This window comes from Dermacentor silvarum, chromosome 9 (assembly GCF_013339745.2).
Source record: "Dermacentor silvarum isolate Dsil-2018 chromosome 9, BIME_Dsil_1.4, whole genome shotgun sequence".
Classification (NCBI taxonomy): domain Eukaryota; kingdom Metazoa; phylum Arthropoda; class Arachnida; order Ixodida; family Ixodidae; genus Dermacentor; species Dermacentor silvarum.
This window is the reverse complement of record NC_051162.1, coordinates 41,143,559-41,151,446: the sequence shown is the minus strand read 5'-3', so window position 1 is coordinate 41,151,446 and position 7,888 is coordinate 41,143,559.

The window sequence follows — 7,888 nt, the reverse complement described above, 5'->3', positions numbered from 1 at the left end:
GGGCGTCATGAACAAAGATACATTAATTATCTTTTCAAAAATTTGACCTTCGGTAGCGAAAGCACATCAGTAGTTTGGAGCAGGGAGATGTCTAGCTGAGCGAAGAACGTTCTATTAAGCATGCTCCTGTAAAGCCCAAACTACACGTACGCTTGCCGGCACGCGGCACCTCGCGCGCCTTGCATTTCCCCGCCTTGCGAGGAATGGCCGTTTGACAACGTTTTACACTTACCTTAGTGCAGAGTTATTTACGTCATAGGATACAATACGTACGGGTGAATGACGTTTCATCTAACCGATTGACTGTCACTTGCGGAGTCCCTCAGCGCTCTATATTTTGACCTATATTGTTTATATATATCAATGACATTACCAAACTACCAGGTTCTCATGAAATGATTATCTATGCTGCTGACACGAACATATTCTTTACGGACAAATCTCTTGTCCTAGCTGAGGCTATGGTAAACAGGTATTTAGGTAACTTACAATCCCGGCTACAATGCAACATGGTTTCCTTTAATTTATCCAAAACCAGATATATTATTTTTAGGCCAAATAATACTTCTGATTTCTATAAGGTCAACATTCAATTTTGATGTGTAATAATACAGGAGGTTGATTGTATTAAATTCTCGGTGTCTGGTTCCACCAGAACCTTTCCTGGAACGCACATGTATCAAAATTAGCATCTGAAATAAGTAAAAGTGTTGGCTGTCTTTACAAAGTAACTAATCTGGTACCCGTGTGGTTGAGACTGCAAATGTATTATGCGCTAGTATATTCTAAGTTAACCTATTCTACTCAAGATGGGGTACAACTACGACCACTATCAGAAACTACTAGTACTTCAAAAGAGAGCTTTGCGGTGCATTCATGGTTGCTATGGCAGACAAAAAGAGTTTTTTCGCGTCGCTGTTGTTTCGCAGTTACGATTTGCTTAAAGCGAACCAAGTGTACCTTTTTCGTTTGCTGCAGCCTATTAAATCCAACAAATTACACACCCAAAACAATACTTTGTCTTATGAAGCATACTATTTTCGAAAACAAATTCACTGAGTCGCCAAGACGCGTACTATGGCAAACAAAAATTGAATTATCAAGTAACTGCGGCTACTAATAAAATGTCGACAAATGTTGATTTTGATGTTTCATGCAAATTGTTGAAAAAGGAAACAATGAAATGTCTGATCGATTCTGGTCTTTGTTGTGTATAACACCATTTTTACTGTTGTATGTTTAAATAACTGCATCATGTCACACTTGCAAGTGCAGGTGATTTTGCATTTACATTGTTTTGTTTACAGTTATGTGTTTGTGTATTCTGATGTCAGAGTGTACAGGGGAGCCGAGGCCTTCGTCAGGCATTCCAGCCTTTAGCTCCGGCTCTCTCCTTTGTATGAAAAAGAAAAAAAAACTTCACTTCAACAAAAAAAATCACAGCATATCCACGGGGTGAATGATGATGAGTGGGCGAAGCTCCGGAGGGAATCATCGGATCTCCCGCTTAATCGGACGCTAGCACAAACGCGTTAGAGACGTGCAGTACTCTCTAGTAAGGGGGAGCGGCCACAGCGTCTTACGCAGCCATTTACACATGCCGGAACGTGCACCGCGTTTGCCGACGCCATCACATGACTGCTGAGATAGTATACCCCCCGTATTCATAAACGCTCCTCGACTTGAACTTGAGTTGCCACCGCCTTGGGCAGCGCGTTCGAAACGCGTTGAAGGTAAGGCGGAGAGGCCACAGCATCTTACACCAGCTTCTTACACGGGCCGTAACGCGCTAGCACAAACGCGTTAGAAACGCGCTATAGAAACGCGGCCTTTCGTTAATGTTGGGTATTTATTGCCATCGTGGTGCTTGTGTCTATGTGTGCTTCGTGGCGTAGTGGGCTAACGCCGCGCGCTCGGAAGCGAGGGGTCCCTGGTTCGATTCCGCGCTACGGGCACAACTTCGGAATTTTTTTTCTCATTTTTCTCAGACTGGTTACACACTACTACTACGACGAGGGACGAACGGGTGCCGCCTTAAGGAGCTTCGCCCCTAAAAAAAAAAAAAGACTACAAGCATAGCGAAAGAAATTCAACAAAAGCGGACACACCCATACTGGCCAGCAGCCCAATCCGCCTTTTTCACGGCGCTACGGCGCATGCGCCCTGCCCTGGCGGATTAGTCGCGAAACGTTTTGGTAGGGTCGCGCGCGCGGCCGTGCGGCCCCGTCTCTGGGAAACGTCCCCCGAAAAAAAAAATGCGCTCGCACGCGCTCTACTGCAAGTCCAAACTCGTGTTGTGTACCTCGTTGAAACTTCACTGGTAGCTCGACGACGGTGAGGTACCGAAAACGTGCGTAGCGTAAGACTGCAACTCCACTTTTAACAGAAAGCGGTGAAGGCTTCGTCCAGACTGCACAGGGAACCACGTAGTTGCCGCCTTGCATTCATGGCTCTAATAGTAAATTTATCGATAAACCCCTGCGTTACACTTGGACGACACTTAAAAACACGTTGCTGACGAAGACTTCTTGCAGCGTCGGTCCTCGCTTGCTGGTAGTGGCAGCGTGTGGTAACACTGGGTCGATACGAGACCGACAAGACGCGCCCGCCTGCGATTGACCGACCATTCAGCACTGTGTCGCTGAGACCATTTTATCATACTAGGCCTACAAGACGTAACCGATGAGCTCGAGTTGTCGTACTGCGATGGGCTTTGTTGTCGACGGCACCGATAAAATCAGCGTGCCGACCATCGTTCGACCGAACCCCGCGCGATCGGCCGTCGAACCGATAACGCGATAGCCGCAACGGCTTCGTTAGTATATATAAATAATCGCGCTCAAAGTGAGTCAAGACATGCCTACGAAGTTGAAATGCACAATATTTGACCCTCTCAATCCGTGCACATAGGTTTGAGCCGATGTTGATCCTGTTCAACGAAGGTTAGGCCTGGCACCGTCGAGTTCGCGCACCCGCTACCGGTGGACCGATACTGAAAAGTAAGCAAGTTATAATGAAGGAAACTGCTTTTGTAGTCCAATTCTAACCTTAGCGGTTTGAAATAAACTACCACTCGCTTCGATCGCCGCGTACATAATAAGCTGCAAGCGGGGACACAGCGCTGTGCCCAACGACTGTGCCAACATCTGTACGACACCGTTCCCGTAGGCTGCCGGTCGTATTCGCAACGTAGATGGGTGGGTTTTTACGTGTTGGCATGCTGACACATTTCTTAATTCCTGAGATATAGTACTCTTTATCTCTGCGTCAAACCCGAAACAAGAGACGGTACATTCGGCACAGCAGCATAAACAGCCGCTTCGCTCAGTTATATACCAACGGTGTCAGCGATGGCATCCGCGTATTTGCAGGAGGACAACACGGCATTAAATTAGCGCTTATGCGAGAACAATTTGCTCTAATAATTGCTTTATGACACGTGCAAACTAACTATCGCGAAGTTGAAGAAAAGCGAGAATCAGAAAAAAAAATTAACAGCCCGATATTTGGAACTGGATCACAGCCGTCATTGTTTAAGTGGCTCAGCCGCTCATACTGACTCGTCTCACAATGGAACAACGCGGCTCATATGAGCAGATATGTGTGTTTTATTCTACGTTTTGACATTCTTTCATATCAGCGCCTTTCCCCCATTTTTTGACGCTAACAACGATCTGTGGCTGTAGATGCCGATGTAAACAATTAAGTGCATCGCTTTGCTAAATCCAACGCGGAAGGCTGCGCACTCGAAAACAGCTTATTTATGCGAAATGTCTAAAGAATGTGTAAAAATAATTACAAAAAAAGCGAGGTGCAAGTGCAGGAGTTAGCGACAACAAACTCCAAAGCAGCCGCGACGGCAGAGGGAACTCAGCGTGCCTTTATCGGCCGCACTATAAACAAAACAGCACACTCAGGCCTGCGGACCCTACATGTATATAGTTGGCGAGTGCTACATGGCTTCCAGGAACGAGATGCTGCCCCGCAGAAGCCATTAATAATTATTCGCGATCCACGAAACGCACAACCCATGCGCACTTAACACGGGCGCAGGTTCACAAATCAACCGGCGAAAGCCCCAGCAACCCTTCCAAAACGTTTCCAGCGGCGCGCGGCAGAGGGCAGCACAGGAAAAATGAAAAGGGCGAGGCCGCTTGCAGGACTACCACGAAAGCCCATGCGCTGCACACGCTAGCACTTACACACTAAAACAACGCCACGGTTTCGCAGGTTCAGCGCGTACAGCGCGTCGTAATTGCGCGCGCAACTTCAGAAACATTTTCAGAGCTAATTGCGGAGGCGGCGAGCAGCCCCAGCACGCGCTCTATGCTGAAATGAAAAGGCGGAGTGCCCGCGTTCACTGTCGGTGCGCGCGCGTACAGAAAACACAGGAAAATGATCCCTGCAAATGGTGTGCCAATGGGTTAAACGCTCGGCGATCTATCGTCTGGGCGCCAATTTTGCATGTGCAGTTCTATGTATTTCCGTGACGGACTCGTTGACAAAACAGGGAGCTCGATCGGTGTCGTGGTCTGGGCGATTGTGTACTCCAAATCCAACGGGACACGGGGGCCGAGGTGCAAGTGCAGGCATCCAAAGCAGCCGCGACGTGGTTTTGGCTGAAGGAATCCTACATGGCCTGCTGGCAGAAGCCATTCGGGCGCCACCGAGTGTACTCCAAAGGGAGACGTATGAGCGGAATTCGTGGTCGCCGTGATTGAAGGATCCCCACAGGGGGCCGCGGCATACCACTGGTTTTGGCTGTTCAATCCGCCTTTTTTCACGGCCCTACGGCGCATGCGCCCTGCCCTGGCGGATTAGTCGCGAAATGTTTTGGAAGGGTCGCGCGCGCGGCCGTGCGGCCCCATCTCAGGGAAACGTCCCCCGAAAAAAAAAAAAAGCGCTCGGACGCGTGCTACTGACAACTCGTGCCGTGTACCGCGTTGAAACTCCACTGGTAGATCGACGTCAGTGCAGTACTGAAAGTGTGCGTATAGCGTAAGACTGGCTTTGGTAGTGCGACGGGCTTACTAGTCGACGACACCGATAAAATCACCGTGCCTATACCATCGTTGGACCGAAATCCGCGCGATAGGCCGTCGAACCGATAACGCGATAGCCGCAACGCCTGCGTTGGTATATATGAATAATCGCGCTCAAAGTGAGTCAAAACATGCCTACGAAGTTGAAAGGGTGAAATGCGCAAGGCTTCGACCAGGCCTCTCAATCCGTGCACATGACGTTTGAGCCAATGTTGATTTCAGCGAAGCTTAGGCCTGGCTCCGTCGAGTTCGTGCACCCGCTACCGGCGGACCTGTACTGAAAAGTAAGCAAGTTATGACGAAGGAACTGCTTTTATAGTTAAGTTCTGGCCTTAGTGATTTGAAATAAACTACTCTTCGCTTCACACGGCGCGTACACGATAATCTGCAAGCGGCGACACAGCGCTGTGACCAACGACTGTGCCAACATCTGTATAGGTCACCGTTCTCGTAGGCTGCCGCTCGTATTCGCTAGATGGGTCGGTTTGTACGCGTTGGTATGCTCACGCATTTCTTAATTCCTGAGATGTACTGTTTATCTCTGCGTCAAACGCGAAACAAGAGACGGTACATTCGGTGCAGCGCCAGCATAAACAGCCGCCTCGATCGGTCAGTTATATACCAACGGTGTCAGTGATGACATCCGAGTTTTTGCGGGAGAACAATACGGCCTTTAAATGAGCGCTTATGTGAGCACATTTTTCTCTAATAATGCTTTATGACACGCGCAAACTAAGTATGGTGAAGTTAAAGAAAAGCGAGAATCGGTAATAAATTAACAGCCCGATATTTGTAACTGTATTACAGTCGCCGTTGAGTAGCTCAGGCGCTCATAGTGACTCGTCTCATGGTGGAATAACGCGGCTCATATAAGCAGGTATATGTGTTTTATTCTACGTTTTGACATTTTTTTTCATATCAGCGATGCACCTTTTCCCAATTTTTCACGCTAACGACGATCTGTGGCTGTAGATGTCGATGTAAACAAGCGCACCGCTCTGCTAAATCCGACGCGGAAGGCTGCGGGCTCGAAAACTTCTTATTTATGCAAAATATCTAAAGAATGTGCAAAAAGAATTTAAAGAAAAGCGTGGTGCAAGCGTAGGAACCAGCGACAACAAACTCCAAAGCAGCCGCGACGGCAGAGGGTACTCAGCGTACCTTTATAGGCCACACTATAAACAAAACAGCGCTATCACGCCTGCTCACCCTATATGTATAGTTGGTGAGTGCTACATGGCTTCCAGGAACGACATGCTGCCCCGCAGAAGCCATTAATAATTATTCGCGATCCACGACATGCACAACCGATGCGCACTCAACAAGGGCGCAGGTTCACAAATCAGCCGGCGAAAACCCCGGCACCCTACCAAAACGTTTCCGGTCGCGTGCGGCAGAGGGCAGCAAGGGAAAATGAAAAAGGCGGATTGGCTGGAGCGCACCAAGCGGCTCATGGCAAAACCTGAGCCACTCTTCCGGTTTCGGGTTTGGACCGCGCCTGTTTTGAATGCTATCTGGTACGCGTTACGCCGGCTGCGCTTATCCGCGGGGCTTTCTTTTCTTCTATTTTTGTTGTTTCTACTTTCAACCGCAGGAATCTGTGCAATGTGCAATTTCATAAAGTAGACACAAGATGCCTTTTGAAATGAGGAAATGTTGAGTTTGCTTTACATAAATACTTGTTTAGGGCTTTTTGTTCATTCATGCAATGTTGTGGCACCAGCTAAGCAGCAGAAACTTCCTGTACAAAGTGAATTGCAAGCACGTGTATTTTTGGTATTTAGACCTTATAGGAGTAAGTCTGCGAAACATGCGATACTGGTGAATGGGCGGCACAGAAAGAAAAGAAATTCGCTTTTGCTTACATGGCATAGAAAATAGCTGACTCATCCCAAACAATACCATAAAATATGAAGAAAATATCTGATTTCCAAGCATTCCCCCTTCACAGGCACTATTTTCTGCACTTTAACGGCACAAGTACACGGGCGATTGCATGTTTCGACACAACTTGGCCACAGCCGACGCGATGGTACGCTACGAACACAGAGGTGACCAGAACACAGGGTGTAGAGCTAGACCATGGCAGACGCTCGCAGAATGCCTTCGATTCGCATTCAAGACAATACGCGTGGGTGTAACGCCCGTTTTCACTCGTTTAGAAATATTAGAGTTTCTGGTATTTCCAGGTATTTGAGCTCCTCGGCTTTATCTCTTACTCGTTCTGCCGGCGCAGGCAACACACTCCCGTGTTATCACTCTGGGAAATCGCTTGTCGTGTTTTCGGCAAGCGTGATTACCGAAAGAAGGTATATGTTGTTACGGGGCCATAAAAAGCGTCACACACTTGTCCCACTAAGGTTCAGTACACGCGAAACTAACTTTGTCACCACGGCCGAGCTGCTTACCGCTAACTGCGTCACAATGCCCTGTGCGGCCAGCGTGCCCGAAAAGTACCCCGAAAAGTATCTAAAAGACTTTTCAATAATGTTGGGTGTCAGAGAAAGCGCCCCAAACTTGTCCTAGTAAGATCCAGTAAACGCGAAAGTATTTGTGCACCACTGCCGAGCTGCTTATTGCTACTGCGTCACAACGCCCGGTGTGGCCAACGTGCCTCATCAGTAATCCAAAATATACCGAAATCAGGTAATGTTTGGGCCCATAGAAAGCACCGAAAACATGTCCCAGTAGGATTTAATATACTCCAAACTACCTGTTTTTCGCTAACTGCGTGACAACTCATTGCTCTGTGCCATAAGCCTGAATGTTGAAATGCGTTGCAGACTGTCAAAGACAATTTCTCACCTTGCTGCAGTCCAATAGTGCGGTTCGAAATGTATAAGAAA